This window comes from Meles meles, chromosome 2 (assembly GCF_922984935.1).
Source record: "Meles meles chromosome 2, mMelMel3.1 paternal haplotype, whole genome shotgun sequence".
NCBI classification, from domain to species: domain Eukaryota; kingdom Metazoa; phylum Chordata; class Mammalia; order Carnivora; family Mustelidae; genus Meles; species Meles meles.
Window position 1 is genome coordinate 118181343 of NC_060067.1, and position 16858 is coordinate 118198200.

Below are 16858 nucleotides of genomic sequence, written 5' to 3' on the forward strand. Positions count from 1 at the left end.
ATGATCTCTGGGGTGTTGGTTTTGTAAATAAAATAATTGGTTTATTTTTTTTTAATTTGTTTATGTGTTGGTTTGATTTCTTTTTTCTACAAGAATGTATTTCTAATAATATACTGTCCTTTAATGGAGAACTCGATTACAATAAATTCTGCTTCTTAGATATTTTTACAGCAAGGCTTATTTACAATCATCCAACAAGAGATACATACATCCATGCACTCATTCACATCCTACTTTCAAACTAATCTTCTCCAATGTATTTTTCAAATGCTTGAATTGTGTTTCTTTCTATTCAGGAACTTATGAATACAGAAATACAATATAAATCTTCTCCCTATCATAGTCATCCAATTGCCAGTGGTCTGTAAAATACAGACTCAACAAATTAACTTTTGTTAGACCTGAATTTTCTACTTCCCTACAATAGTAACTTTAAGCAGAATAGTGTTCAAGATAATATAATTTTGACTTATACTGTTATTAGGCAAAAATCAACGCTTATACTTTAGAGAAAACTATATGAAAATAGTCTAATAAATGTATTCAATCATCAGACAGTGTACTGTCTTCCTTTTTTCCCCCCAAGTTATTAAACCAACAGAATAAGAAAACATTTAAAGGAAAGGAGAATTATTACTAAAAGAAGCAGCTAATATTTATTTTGTTTTAATTGTATGCCAGGCACTCTGGCTACATTGTCTCATTTAATCCTTAAGATAATTCAGGATTAGGAACTTATATGTTGTGATTAACCATCAAACAATTAATGCTTTAAATATGTAAACAATGGACTCAACCTTCCAGAGCTACCCTGTAATAGTATTAGGTCTGTTTGGCTCCAATGTCTTGATATTTCAATATGATGCTATAAAACATCTACAACATGCCAAACTTTCCTAGGTGTTTCAAATACATTTAATTTAGTTAGAACAATATTTCTGATGAGTAGATATTAATATCTATGAAGAACAGATAAGAAAACTGAAACTCAGAGAGGCTTAAATAGATCTTTCAATGTCACACACTTAAGTTGTAGACAAAGATAAGTAATGCAGTTTTCATTTGAAGCTATACAAACTTTTTTTTTTAAAAAATGTATTTATTTGACAGAGAGAAAGCACAAGCAGAGGGAGCAGCAGAGGGAGAGGGAGAAGCAGGCTCCCCACTGAGCAGGAAGCCTGACACGGGGTTCTATCCCAGGACCCCTGGAACATGACCTGAGCTGAAGGCAGATGCTTAACCGACTGAACCACCCAGGCGCCCCCACAGCTGTACATTCTGATATAAGAGCAACTGTCCTGGTTCCAAATCACCCAAGATGAATAATAGAAATAGTGACAAATAATCAGGAGAAAACTCAGTAAGGGAGGGGGTAGGAAGTACTAGGAGTGAGGTCTTTGAGCCCAACAGGTTATGTGTAGAGACACTTTTTAAGTTGTCTATTATGGAAGAGATTTACTGATTAATTAATCCATTCACACATTTTTCAACAAATACTTTTTAAGTGCCTACCATGTGCCAGTCACTGGGAATATAGTGTTCAAAGAAATAAGCTTCCAGTTGAGAACTGAGAAGACCAAGTTAACTAAGTCTTACTGGGTGTGACATGAGGAAGAAAATAAAGAAACAGAAATACATGAAGTACAAAATTAAAAAACTTTACCATTTACTAGGTGTCTGACCTTTCTTTTTTTGTAATTTAATTACTTTGGATTTTTAATATTTCTACATAAGGTCTACATAATGACCTTTGACAATTTCTTGTTTTCTTTCTTTCCTGTTTGTCTCTCTAATAATGAATCAGAAACCATTAAAGTGGCCAAAACTGTTTTCCTAGCCCCTGGAAGACTCAGGGATGCTTCCACTTGCACTTTCCTTGAGGAATCATCAGCGTTTTGCAGCCATGAAGTTAGTATGTGGTTTCACAAGGGTAAACAGTGGAAAACCATGCTTGAAATTGGTCATGTTCTGAATCACTTCAGGTTGTGCTAAGGCTGGTGCTTGTGACAAATTTATTTATCACTTTGACATGGAAACTCTCCAACCACATGGTAAGAATACATTTCCCTGGCAAGAACATGAATGGATACCTTATGTCTCCTTGGGGAATCTATTGCCAACATTTCCTTGTAGAATTCGATGATATCATCCCTAGTAGGTGTGTTTAAATTACTCCTATATTATCTCTGTCAAGAGTATATTGCTGAAGATGATTTCCTCCAATATTTAGCACACTGTGCAGATAGTTTCTTTGGTTTGTCTAGTCAATGAATTGCTAATGCCTGATTGTGTTTTTGAAAAGCCTCTTCTGTCATGTCCTCTATGGACTTCTCCATGGTTAATAAGAAAGCTTGCACTCTAGTTTCTATTCTAGGTAGTGAGGTGGTTTTTCTGATTGGGTGATGAATTGCAAGCCCTGCATGCCAATGGCTTTACATGACCCACTGACGACGATAAGCCTAGCTGCTCCCTGGTGCATAGGTTGTTGAAGAAGCAAGGCTCACACCTGATCTAATAGAAGACCTCTAGAATATATTCTCTGAGACGCTCTGCATGTCTGTCTGGTGGTATATCTCGACGCCGCAGTTATTATGAACTTCATTCCTCTGCTGATAAACAAACCATCCTCTGTCAGGGAGCTGAACTTCTCCACACTGAACCAGCTGACTTGGAAGGAGAAGGTTCATATGAGTATGTTCAATAATGATGTCTTCAACCATCTACATAATTCCTAGTGCAGCCTGCTCTGTCATGTTTCCATGGAGAAGGGCTCCAGTGTGCAGCCATGGCAGGAGCTGAGATATGAAGGCCTTAAGGGTGACAATACCCAGAGCTGCTTTTAATTCATCTTTAGTCCAGGCCACTTCAGTCATCAGCAAGGTGTGGTGGTGAGTTGCTCAGCTTGGAAATTGTTAGGGGAGCACATATATGCCTCCTTGATAATTTCGAATCTTTTTACATCAATCTCAAAGGTAGCCATTTTTTCAATAATTTTCTTTCGCAAAATTGGCTGCTTGTCATCATCACTGTAACCTTTCACTGAGAAATACATCCCATAGATGGTATTTTGGATGTCAGAGCGCAAGCCTGTTAGCTCTGCTACATATGCATATTCACTGAGAGAGTCTTTGAGGATTTGAGGAACTCAAGGTACCAATACAAAGGGTCCACATAAGCAAATGGGCTGAAAAAGTCAAAGTTGAGACAAGCTTCCAGCATGAAAAACTTACCATCTTGTTTGAGCCAGAGTTTGCTTATAGCTGTATCCTTAATGAGAGAAGTATATGGTGCCATTTCCTTTTCTAATGATAAAAATCTCAAAATGTGTAGGAATAAATTCATTCCTAATTGGAAGTTTAAATTTCTCATTCAGGTCAGCATTTACCATTTCTTAATGACTTTATCCGGTACAGCTTACTTGTACTGGGTTCTATACTACTCTTCTGCACGATCAGTTTTTCCCCTCAAGGCTTGGAAACTATTGCAACCCACACATTTTCTGGTCTGAGTTTCTACAGATCCATCTATTTTAAGGCAGATCTAAATTCTTCCAGTAAATATTCAGCTGTGAGCACTTCTTCTAGGTGATAAGAATGCAATATTCCTGCAATCTAGCTTATGGTCTCTATATTTAAACCAAAAAAAAAAAACCCACCCAGCATTCAAGACTTTGCACTCTTGGAAAACCTACTCCTGAGGTCCTTCTGCACATAACTGAACCATGTGCAAAATTGTATCTTCAACATGTAATAATTCTTCCTCAGTCAAGTCCACATTAATGATAAAACTAAACAAAACAAAACATAAAACTGGAAGCTCTTTCCTTCTGCCCACCAACAAGAGTATTTACCCAGCTCTTTAAGATCTGATAACAGACTTCCAGGACCTTCATGCCCAATGAGATAACTAAGATTTGACCTGAAGGTCAGGTATGGGAAAAGTCACATAAAGATTCCTAAAATCCTTACTGGGTACTATTTTTTAAAGTTGTTTAAGATGTTCTTCTTGGAAAGGGTATTCAGGAAACGCTGGCAATGGTACATTTTTGTTCTCAACTTCAGGAAATAACTTTACCACCAAATTAGTCAAGTCATCTAAAGATTCACGCAGATAGCCATTACGTTGGATGAATAATAGGTAGAGTACAATTTCAGTAAGTTCTTGCCTTACATCAATGTCTTCTTGGTTTGGTTTAGTCTCTAAAATATATTTGTTACCTGTCCCAAATTTGCTGAAGGGATTCCCCGTAGCTTTTCCAAATGAAAGATTCTCCAGGCATCATTCATCACGGTCTTCTCATGTTTTGAATCAACTGCATTCATCTCTCTGTCTTTGCAATTCTCATCAAACAAGGGACACAGGAAAAATCGGGCAAACTAGACTACCAGTTTATTATAAAAGCCTCTAATTCAGGAACAGCCAGATGGAAAGGATGCACAGGGCAAGGCCACTCTTCCCAAACCTCCATGTTTTCACCAACCTGGTAGTTTTTGACATTTCTGAGATTCATTAATATCTAAGTACTTCAGTTTCCTCACACAAAAAATTAGAACAATATTGCTGCTTAATTTATATGGTTGTTGTAAACATTAAAATGAGTGATGAAGACTAATATGTGTTAGTACATGTAAATCATTTAGGACTGTCTGACTTCAAATCACTCCATAAATATTAGTATTAAGCATTTCATAAATGTTGGCTGTTATGATGATGAGTCATGTTTCCTATTAACATTAAAGCATATTACCAAAGTTTATTCAAGGTACAGCTAGCTCTTAACAGGTATTATTAATTAGATCTACTAACCGGAGCAAGTCTTTTTCAAACGGGTTTCTGTTCAAAACAAGGTCAACTGGAGCTCTCAAAATTTTCCTAACATTCTTATTTAATTTTCTGTTATCTTTGAGACAACTTTCAAGAAATCCACTTCTCTTAATAAGACTGACATGCTGCATTCTTCTGTTTAGCAGCATATCTCTTGTGTCTTAGAAACTACTAGGAGATCCACGAGTTCTGTCAAAAACATGAGTGCTAGAAAAATCCTAAGGACGTAGAGCAGAAAACTAATTTCTTGATTTCAGAATTGAACTGAAATTAAAAGGGGAAATTGTTTCACTTCATACAATATTTTAAATTATTATATTAAATTACTTGAGGAGCACCTAGGCGGCTCAGTCAGTCGTGTGACTGATTCCTGGCTTTGGCTCACACTGATCTCAGTGTGCTGAAATCAAGCCACAGGATCTCCGCCCTCAGTGTGGGGGCCCTGGCTCATGGGCTTTCACTCTCTGTCTCTCTCTAAAATAAGTAAATAAAGTCTTTTAAAAATTATTTGAAACACCACATTTACTATCAGTGGCACTTTTGACACTTCGGAATGCACTTCTCTAGCTTGCTCTTCATACCTTATACATGAATATACTTAACTAGATGATGTGTAAATTACTTTCTCAAGACCATACAGCTAGATAATGGAGGAATCTGTACCAAAAGCCCTTCTCCTGATTGTTGGTCAAGCATGGAACCAACTCATCATCACATATAGTGGCAACTGGCCACCACAGTTATAGCTGATGCCAGATTGGGAGACATTTTACTCAGGGACAGTTTCACTACACCTCTACCCACAAAGGTCAGACTTTAAAACATAAGTTTTATAAAAGAAAATCTTTGCACAGAATATCTAAAGTCATTTTCTCATAAAAATTCATGATATTTAAAATTCATAAATGAAAACAACAATTTTAAATGTTAATTCCATAAATTAAAATGTGCCTATTTGCAGCTAACCCACTACAAACATTCTGTATCAGTTTTAAGATGGACATGTTTATAATTACCTTCTTTAGGGAGAAATTCACATGTGTATCACAGTAGTAGTAAGCCTCAAGATGGAAACTGCTGCATTTTTAAAACACCAAATTATAATGAAGATAGAATAAATCCTACTATTTTGAAAAATGTATTTTCTTACTATTCACATTTGTAGTTCAGAAATTGTTTCTCCATTTGGAGAAATATTCTCCAATGATTCTCACATTTAACAACCTTATCTCCTTGACAGTAAAATTATCTCCAGAACAATAGTCTACATCACCAAACTATTTATAACAGAATGGAATAGTAATTCTTATGTTGTTTCATTGGGCACTCACAAATTTGAAGAAGTGTTGACCAAAAATAATTATTATAATGTTTTGACATTTTGAGCAGATACTCTAGCTCTCTCTGGAGAGAAAACAGGCTGTGTTTTTCACTTGATCTCAAGTACTCAATTCATCGTTCTCATATGATCTCCAAATAAAAATACAGAGTTGGTTCATTCAATTCTAGTCTTCAAGGTGCTGAAGAGTTATTATTATACAATGAATCATTTTTCTTTTATTAAATCAATTATAGGAGAACTCAAATAGAAAGAGATCCTGCCAATAAGTAATCTGGGCAGAGTTTAGAAGTTATACATTTCATTTAAAGCACTGATCAGCATAAATGAAGCAAATCGTACTTTTTAAAACTTAAATTCACAAAGTCCTCTTTGATTCTGTAACAGTTGTACATATATAAGGGTGAGGAATTTTACTCTTACATATAGGTCCTATCAATGGACTTTTTGGAACAAGAGTGGTTGAGATTAATGAGCTTATTATAATTCATTAGAAAGTGGTATGTGGATGACTGCCTACTTTAATTAGTTTTATTACTGTAGGAAATTGTTTCATATGCCAGGCTCATCACCAAGCACGCCTGGAAAACATTAGAGCAGTAATCAGACTTGATATGAGGTACCTTTCATTAGGCAGTATGGCTAATGGCACTTATAATGAACAAGGAGGGTATTAAAAAGACAGACATGACAGCATCCAGCAAAAAGGAATTTATCAGATCAACTATTTTTGTGAAACAGAATGCAAAGTACAGTACTTCAAAATACTGTTGTGGCATACAGGGTGCAAGATTCATAATTATGGAAAAAGACTTAAGTATCTCAGGTTCATCTAAAAATCTCAATACAAATTTTCTATGACTCATATGTTATTAGGAAATGTTAGCAATCAGATCTTTTAAAAAAGTAATCCTTCAAATGATATTTCTTTTTTTAATTTAATTTAATTTTTGCAGTGTTCCAACATTCATTGTTTATGCACCACACCCAGTGCTCCATACACTACGTGCCCTCCTTAATACCCACTACCAGGCTCACCCATTTCCCCCACCCTTCTCCCCTCCAAAACCCTCAGTTTGTTTCTCAGAGTCCACAGCCTCTCGTGCTTCGTCTCCCTTTCCAACTTCCCCCAATTCACTTTCCTTTCCTTCTCCTTATGTCCTCCATGTTGTTCCTTATGCTCCACAAGTAAATGAAATGTTATGATAATTGACTCTCTCTGCTTGACTTATTTCACTCAGCATAATCTCCTCCAGTCCCGCCCATGTTGATATAAAAGTTGAGTATACATCCTTTCTGATGGAGGCGTAATATTCCATTGTATATATGGACCATATCTTCTTAACCATCACCACCCCAAGAAATAATACACCTATGACTTTGATCAAATAAAAAAAAAGCAAGTCACAATCTGAAAGAACCAAATTCAATTATAAAACATTTCAGAATAGAGGTAAATGAGAAATTATTAACATATTCCCATAAGAACTGACTGGGTTCTTTTATAAGTTGAAAACATACAAATGGCTATCAGACACATGAAAAAATGTTCATCATCACTAGCCATCAGGGAGATTCACCTTACACCAGTTAGAATGGCCAAAATTAGCGATACAGGAAACGTGTGTTGGAGAGGATGTGGAGAAAGGCGAACCCTCTTACACTGTTGGTGGAAATGCAACTACTTTGGAGAACAGTGTGGAGATTCCTCAAGAAATTAAAAATAGAGCTTCCCTATGACCCTGCAATTGCACTACTGGGTATTTACTCCAAAGATACAGATGTAGTGAAAAGAAGGGCCATCCGTACCCCAATGTTTATAGCAGCAATGGCCACAGTCACCAAACTGTGGAAAGAACCAAGATGCCCTTCAGCGGACGAATGGATAAGGAAGATGTGGTCCATATACACGATGGAGTTTTATGCCTCCATCAGAAAGGATGAATACCCAACTTTTGTAGCAACATGGACGGGACTGGAAGAGATTATACTGAGCGAAATAAGTCAAGCAGAGAGTCAATTATCATATGGTTTCACTTATTTGCAGAGCATAATAACATGGAGGACATGGGGAGATGGAGAGGAGAAGGGAGTTGAGGGAAATTGGAGAGGGAGATGAACCATGAGAGACGATGGACTCTGAAAAACAACCTGAGGGTTTTGAAGGGGCGGAGGGTGGGAGGTTGTGGAACCAGGTGGTGGGTAATAGAGAGGGCACGTATTGCATGGAGCACTGGGTGTGGTGCAAAAACAATGAATACTGTTACGTTGAAAATAAAAAAAAATAAATAAAAATATTTTTAAATGTTCTTAATAATTTTAACCTACATTCAAAATTAAGCTTATAAACATTTCATATTTAATATCTTGGCCTTATATAAGTATTAGAAGTTACACCTCAAAAATTAAGTTGAAAATAAAGGAAATTCTATGTAACTCTGTCTCAGTCCCAAGACACAAATACCATCCATAACTTAGCAATTTTATTTTGCCATACCTTGTTAAGTACTGTTTAGGCAGCATAATTCTCATTTCACTGATCAAGAAATGAACATTATATTCTTTTTTACATATATTGAGAGCATGTTTCTGACTACCCAATCTAACCTTTACTTTTATGAGTACATTCTTCCAACATTTAGAATTATTCCTGAAAATATGTGAGCTATATACTCAAGACATTCTAATATATCTTCTCCTATTATAGAAAAGATGTTATCATAATTTCAGGCAGGTAACTGCAATTTCTGGCCCCTCTTCTACCATATTTTTTTTTTACTGGAAATATTCTAATTACAAAGCATTATAGTTCAATGAACTATCAATTAGCAATAAATGCAGAAATTATCAGAACTCCCTTTCCATTCAATACAGATATTATCTATGTCAGATAAAGTCTAACTTTAAAAACATTGTTAATAGGTGGAAAGGCATTTATCTGCATCCTTCTCTTCCTGAATAGTTTTGCTAAAATAACAACAAGCGGGGCGCCTGGGTGGCTCAGTGGGTTAAGCCTCTGCCTTTGGCACAGGTCATGATCTCAGGGTCTCAGGGTCCTGGGATCGAGCCCCGCATTGGGCTCTCTGCCCAGCGGGGAGCCTGCTTCCTCCTTTCTCTCTGCCTGCCTCTCTGCCTGCTTGTGATCTCTCTGTCAAATAAATAAATTTAAAACAACAACAACAAGCAAACCTAACCATCATCACTAATAATAACAGACACCACATACACCTCAGATCTAAATCTCAACAAGTACTTTTAGTATCCTAAAAAAAGTTGCTTGCCTATGGTTTACCAGTAGTTCTCAAAATTACAGTGTAAATATCCTGATTCCCTATACTGTGACAGATTCAGCATACAAGTCTGCCATCTATTGCTTTTACTAAAATCAAAAAGCATCATAAAATTAAACAACACATATGCTGCAAATTAAGATGACTGGTATTAGAAATGATGGCTGTTCTGTATTCATTTAAAAAAAAGATTACTCTTTTTGGATTTTGTTTGCAATACAGATTACTGATTAGTGAGTATAGTGAATATAAGAACTCAGGAGGAAAAAGAACATATTTCTTTTTGGGTCAAAAAAGAAAAGGATCTTCACAAGAAAAGACACTTAATAGATAAAATCATTTTTAACACAATAAGAAAAGCCTACTTTTCTTTAAGAGGAAATCAATTTTAACAGACAAGTCTCAGTAATTCTGCCAGGATGTTCCTGAGATTAGATTATGATTTGAGGCTTCATTTTATCTGCTACACCACAACTCAAAGGTTTGAAAACTACAATAACTTAAACCTAAGCATAGAAATATTTTTAAGTAAAAAAAAAAAAGCTGTCTGGTGATTGACTGATTGATCTCACACACACACACACACACACACACAGACACACAATTTGCTTCTCAATTTTCCAAAGACAGTGAAATATATTCATTTTGTTCCAGTAGTGAGTCTAGGTTATATCTGACATTTTATGTGAGAAATTTTGCTTTTTAGTATACATAAAAGTCATCAATAAATATTAAACAAGTATCTGGTGAGTCATCCATTGCCCATTAAAAACTGGTCTTAATTTTAATAATGAATAATAATTAACATGAAGTTTGCTATATGTTTACTCTCACATTTTTTTCTCTCACATTTTTATGAAACCACTGTGAACTTTAATAAATATATTGATTTGAAAACAAAACTCTAATAATAATCCTCATTTTCTCCCTAAAACAACATCTTTGAAAAATAAGGCTAGAAAATCTCTAAGAAATAATGGAATGTATTTGTAATTCGGTATTAATTATATGTTATATACTTTCTGAAGATAATTTTCTTTTTTTAATTACAAAAATGTTATCAACATTTTTGTTTTGAGACCAAATGTTCTGAGTGAAAAGACAATGTAAAATTACTGCTTATGAGCAGAAAAATTTAATTTTTTGTCTTAGTCTGATTGCACCTGGGATTTAGACAAATATCAAAACTTGGAGGTCCATATAGTCAAAATTTATACTGATTATATGTTTTAGCTCCTGTCAGCTGCCTGTGGTAATGACACCTAAGAATCACTTCATGATACTAATTCAAGTTATAACAATGTAGAAACAGGAAACCAGAGGATACATCAAACAAAGCTGTGTATAAAAAGAAAAACAAGTATTATCTGCTGAGGTTCCAAGGGAAATTCAATCCCATGCCAATATCAGGATCTACAAATTTGACACAATATTGAAAAACTTAAATTAAACCACCACATCCATTATGGCCCAACACAGCAGATTTGGAAGTTCCACATTTAAAATAGCACCTAAATTTTATGAAAAAGTCAATTTTATTCTACTTCTTTGTTTCCTTCTTTCCTTTCCTTTTTTTTTTTTTTTTGTTTTTCTTTGGGGGGGGTATAGTTGGCACACAATGTTACATCAGTTTCAGGTGTACAACACAGTGATTTCACGAGTTTATACATTATTCTATGTTCACCACAAGTGTAGATACCATCTAGCACCTACAACACTATTACAATATCATTGCCTATAGTCCTTATGCTGTGCCTTTTATTCCAGTAACTTATTCATCACATAACTGGAAAGCTGTGTGTCCCATGACTATTTAACCATATTGCCTATCTCCCTACCTCCCTCCCCTTTGACAACCATTAGTTTTCTGTATTCATGGTCTGATTATTTGTTTGTTTTTTAATTCCACATGAGTGAAATCATATGGTATTTATCTTTCTCAGTCTGTCTTATGTCACTTAGCATAATACACTCTAAGTCCATCCATGCTAACACAAATGGCAAGGTCTTATCCTTGTTTATGGCTACGTAACATTCTATTATATATACATATATATACACACATAGTGGAATACATATAGTGAATATATCCAATATTATATACATATCCAATATAGCCATATATATCCTATATATATATATGGCCATATATGTATCTCTCGTATCTTTATCCAACTGTCTATCGATAGATACTTAAGTTGCTTTCATATCTTGGCTACTGTAGATGATGCTGCAATAAACATAGGGGTTCATATATCTTTTCAAATTAGTGTCTTTGTTTCTTTGGATAAATAATAGCAGACAAAGGAGGGCATTACATAATGATAAAGGGATCAAGCCAACAAGACTAACAGCATAATCACAATGGTATGAATCTAGAAATAAATTACAAGAAAAAAAAAAAACAGGAAAAAGCACAAATATGTAGAGGCTAAACAACATGATGCAAAAAAAAAAAATCAATGGGTTAACAGAGCAATCAAAGAAGAAATAAAAAACAAACAAACATGGAGAAAATGAAAATGAAAACACAACCACCCAAAATCTTTGGGAACAAAGAAAGCAGTTCTAAGAGGGAGATATACAGTGATACAGGCCTATCTCAAGAAACAAGAAAAAGCTCAAATAAACATTTTAACCTTAGACCTAAAGGAACTAGAAAAGAACAAACAAAGCCCAAGGTGAGTAGAAGGAAGGAAATAATAAAGATCTGAGATGAAATAAATGAGATAGAGACTAAAAATCAATAGAAAAAAATCAATGATACCAAGGGCTGGTTCTTTGAAAAGATAAAGAAAATTGATAAACCCTTAGCCAGATTCATCAAGAAAAAAAAGAGAGAGAGAAGGAAAAAGCACCCAAATAAAATCAGAAACAAGAGAGAAGTAACAACTGACACCACAGAAATATAAAGGATCATAAGAGAATACTACAAAAAATTATATGTATAAATTGGACAACCTAGAACTAGAATAGATAAATTCCTAAAAACATACCATCTTCCAAAACTGAATTAAAAAGAAATAGGAAATCTAAAGAGACCAATTACTAGTAATAGAATTGAACTGGTCATCAAAAAACAACAAAAAAATTAAAGTCCAGAACCAGATGGATTCACAGGTGAATTCTACCATTTAAACAAGAGTTAATAATTATTCTCTACTTCTTTGGTTCTTATTGCTTGACATTTTCTAAAGACAATCATTTTATTTAGTAAAAAGGTGTTAACGCTCTCTCTCTAGTTAGGAGGAAAAGAATAGAATGAACAATTAATATATTTTAATTTCTACCAAATCAACTATAAATGTGTATGACATAAATGAGTTAATAAAGGTATTTTCATTTAAAAACACCCACTCCTGCATAAAATTTGTTCACTCAATGTTATTTGAAGGAAAATAAATGATTATCAAATCATTAGCAAGAAAAATAACAATTATATATAACAAATAATAAAAATTTTTTTTAATTCTTTGAACATTTGGATTATGTGCCTGGGTGGTTTAGTCAGTTAAGTGTCTGCCTTTGGCTCAGGTCACGATCCCAGGGTCCTGGGACAGAGTCCCACATCATGCTCCCTGCTTAGCGGGGAGTCTGCTTCTCCCCGCACCCGCCCCCCACTCATACTCTCTCCCTTGCATGCTCTATCTCCCTGAAATAAATAACTAAAATGTTACAAACAAAACAAAAACCCTTTTGGATTACAAATTTAATAAATCAAGCTAATAGTCTTACATATATTTTATAAACAAATATCATTTGAAATGAAGAATATCAAATGAATTGAAGAATAGCTCATACCTTAATTATAATTTGGAGATTTTACCTTAAAGATAAGAATGTTATGGTCCAGGGGCATCTGGGTATCTCAGTGGGTTAAGCCTCTGCCTTCAGCTCAGGTCATGATCTCAGGGTCCTGGGATCGAGCCCCACATCAGGCTCTCTCCTCAGTGGGGAGCCTGCTTCCCCCCTCTCTCTGTCTGCCTCTCTGCCTACTTGCAATCTCCCTCTCTCTGTCAAATAAATAAATACAATCTTAAAAAAAAAAAAAAAGAATGTTATGGTCCGAATGGTTGTATTCCCTCCACATTTACATGTTGAAGCCTTAATCACAAATGTGATGGTATTTGGAGGTGAAGCCATTGGGAGGTAATTAGTTAGATGAGATCATGAGGCTAGGGCTCTCATAATGACATTAGTGTCCTTCTAAGAAGCACCAGAAAAACCAACACACACACACAGAGACACACCCCACACACACATAGACTGCCTGGGTACACACAAGTGCTCATCATGCACGCTCTCTCTCCCTCCCTTACGCTCTCCCTTTCTCTCCCTCTGACCTGTGAGAATACAATGAGAAGGAGACATCTGCAAGCCAGGAAAAGACCCTCACAAGGAACCAGATTTGCTGGTACCTTGCTTGTGGACTTTCTAGCCTCCAAAACTGTGAGATATAGGTATCTGTTTGTTTAACCCATGCAGTTTGTGGTGTTTAGTTAAAGCAGCCAGAGCTAAGATAAAAAACAACGTGAGTAAATTAGGATAATTTATGTAAAAATTAGCAACATATAAATACTTAAAAATTATAGCTATATAAAAGGTTGAATAACCAATAATGCATTGAAAATTTCATTGCTATATTTATGATAGCAAAAGTAGTCCCACAAAAATAATTTCTGTATTTGCAGGATAATCATAAGCTTCTGGATTTTAAAAAAGGCAAACTCTTGCCTCTAGCATTTTTTTTTCTTTTGAAACAGATGAAAAACATCAAAACTGCTATCACCCTAACTCAAGTGGTAGATTTCATTTGCATTATTATTCAGATGACTTAATTCAGACTTTTAGTAAACTACTGAGCAAAACATTTCATTCCACTATGTCAAAACTCAATTTGTTTGTCACTGCATGTGGCTAATGCATTTTGAGTATGTGCATGTGTGAAAAAGAAAAAGCTTGTGAGAGAGAAAGAGTGAAACAATTGAGTAGGAGAGGAGAAGAGAAGGCACCAGTGAAAGAGATTTGGAGGAGAGGGGCTGTAGAGGAGGAGAGAATGAGAGAAAGAAAAAAGGAAGACAGTGGATGCTACAGTGGATGGTAACCACCCAGCACACTAAAGGATACACATAAATAATAGTTAATATAAGGAATGTAACTTGAATTGAGGTTTTCCCTTAATATTTGAGGGTAATAGTAAGACGCTGAAGATTCTGTTTGGTAAAGCATTCTTTGATAGATATCTTACTGTTGAAATATGGATCAAAATGACCCATGACCTAGTCTAAAAATGGTAATCCTTATGTGCCTTAATTTTTCTTTTTTTTTTAAATGCAGTTTTAAACTTTTCACTCCCATATTTAGTAGCAGACCTTTACTAAATGGCCTATAATTACCTGCAGCTGTGTAAAAAATTAAATGGAACAAATATCTGTCACCTCAGGAATCTGGGTGTTGCTCAGCTGGGTGTGGCTTAGGTCTCTTGAGGTTTAACGAATATGTAAGTCAGGGACTAGTCTTCTCCAGTAGAGACTGAAGGTAAGAGATCCTTTACCAAGCTCACTCATGTGGATGTCGTCATAGATCTGCCTCAGGACATGGAAGATTCTCCCTGCCCAAGTGATCCAAGGGGTCCAAGAAAGGTAAACCTGTATATGAATGATCTAATATATTATATAGCTTTATAAAAAGCATATTTTTTTACAGTAATGTAGTTAATCATATCCATTGAGACATTCACCAACTAGCAGCCTTTTGAGCTCACTAAGTTAGGACAATCATTTGGTTTAGTTCAGCATCAGAAAACTGGAAATCAACTGATTCCTAGGCAGGAAAGAGATCATAGATAATTTTCAAAGCAGAAGAACTCACTGTTCAAACCTATGGCATTACATAGATCAGCAAAGAAATGGCAAATTTAAAATTCACATACAATCATATCATGATGCCTTCCACCAGGCGGGTGGGGGGGAGGGGAAAGAAAAAAAGAAAGGAAGGAAGGAAGGGAGAGAGAGAGAGAGAAAGAAAGAACGAACCGAAAGATTTGTTCTGTATTTTTGCATTTTGCTTCTTCTGGATTGTGAATGATTCCACTATGGCTAAATTATTTTGAGATTAGTTTTTCATACTGATACACACACACACACACACACACACACACACACACACACACATGAAAAAGCAGAAAAGTCAATCTGTTGCATCACACCTTCCTCTAAATGTCCTTCTGTGGAATCAGTTCAGAAAGCTCTGTAGAGTAAATATGCTAATGTTAACATAATGACTATCATGTGCATTTTAAAAAATTTGAATGATGCCCAGAGCATCTATTAGGTAGCTGAACACCATTCTCTAGTCCTATGCACAGCATCAACTTGTTCAGTAGTACAGTTACATTTGACAGGTAATTTTTCTCCGGTTGAACTGAGTGCTAAGGTTGTGATAAATTGCTTTGACTCTCTTAAAGTACACAGGATAGATCACATCTCATATGAGCTCTAGTGTACAAAACTTAAGGGTACTAAGACCCCGTAAATGTTTTATGTCTTTAAACTGTCCCTATTTCTGTATCAGTGGAAAAGAAAATAAGTATGAGTTACTGTAAGAATTTGTGAACACAGAGAAGTAGTCCAGAAAAAAAAAAATCAACTCCATGAAAATATGTGTGTGTATAAAATTAAGTTTTAATACTAGGTGACATTTATCACATAGTGATAAGGCCATTTTGATTATGATTTGCTTCATATTCTTTGTATACCATTTATTATATATAAGTAATGTATTCAAATAAATAGATTAGTTTTTGTTTGAGCGTTGAGCTATTTCATTGCTCTTTACCTAGCTGTATCTAGTAATACTTAATGCCCATGATCCTAAAAATCTGAGTTGTAAATAAAAAATTTGCATAAAGAAAATTTTACATGTACTGAGAAAACCATGTAAACAAGACTTTTAGCGAATTATTTTCATAAATAGGTATCCATCTGCATTAGATTCATCTGCTATATTCAAATATGGGTAGACTGTTAGACTGAGATTGATGGATTTCATCTTTAGATTTTTGGCATACTACAAGGCCCCATTTTTTCCACAATTTTTATTCTAAAAGTTTCTGAATTATTTTATTAAAGTTTAATATATGTGTTCTCTTTTCTTCTTCCAGTGCTTTCAATGAACCTGTCTACCCCCTTGGCTTCAACCCCGCCTCTTAAAGGAAACCATACAGCTAACAGTCCTAATCTACCTACATGTCCTCAGACAGATCGTACTCCCCTCCAAATGTCAGCCTTCATTCTGCTCAGGACGGTCTTTCCCTACAGCACTACAGTCTGACTTATTCTTAAAAATTCCGCTCAGATACTCACTTATCTCTGGGAAATCTGGAATCTCTTGGTCTAAATAAGAT

General features: G+C 35.2%; 1 protein-coding gene and 1 pseudogene across 3 annotated transcripts in view; both read right to left on the reverse strand.

Annotated features, from left to right (window-relative positions):
- The window catches only part of CCSER1 (coiled-coil serine rich protein 1), an 877572-nt gene that overhangs the window by 253659 nt on the left and 607055 nt on the right, over positions 1-16858 (reverse strand). The gene's annotated exons all lie outside the window — the stretch shown is intronic.
- LOC123932516 lies at positions 1888-4468 on the reverse strand (annotated as a pseudogene).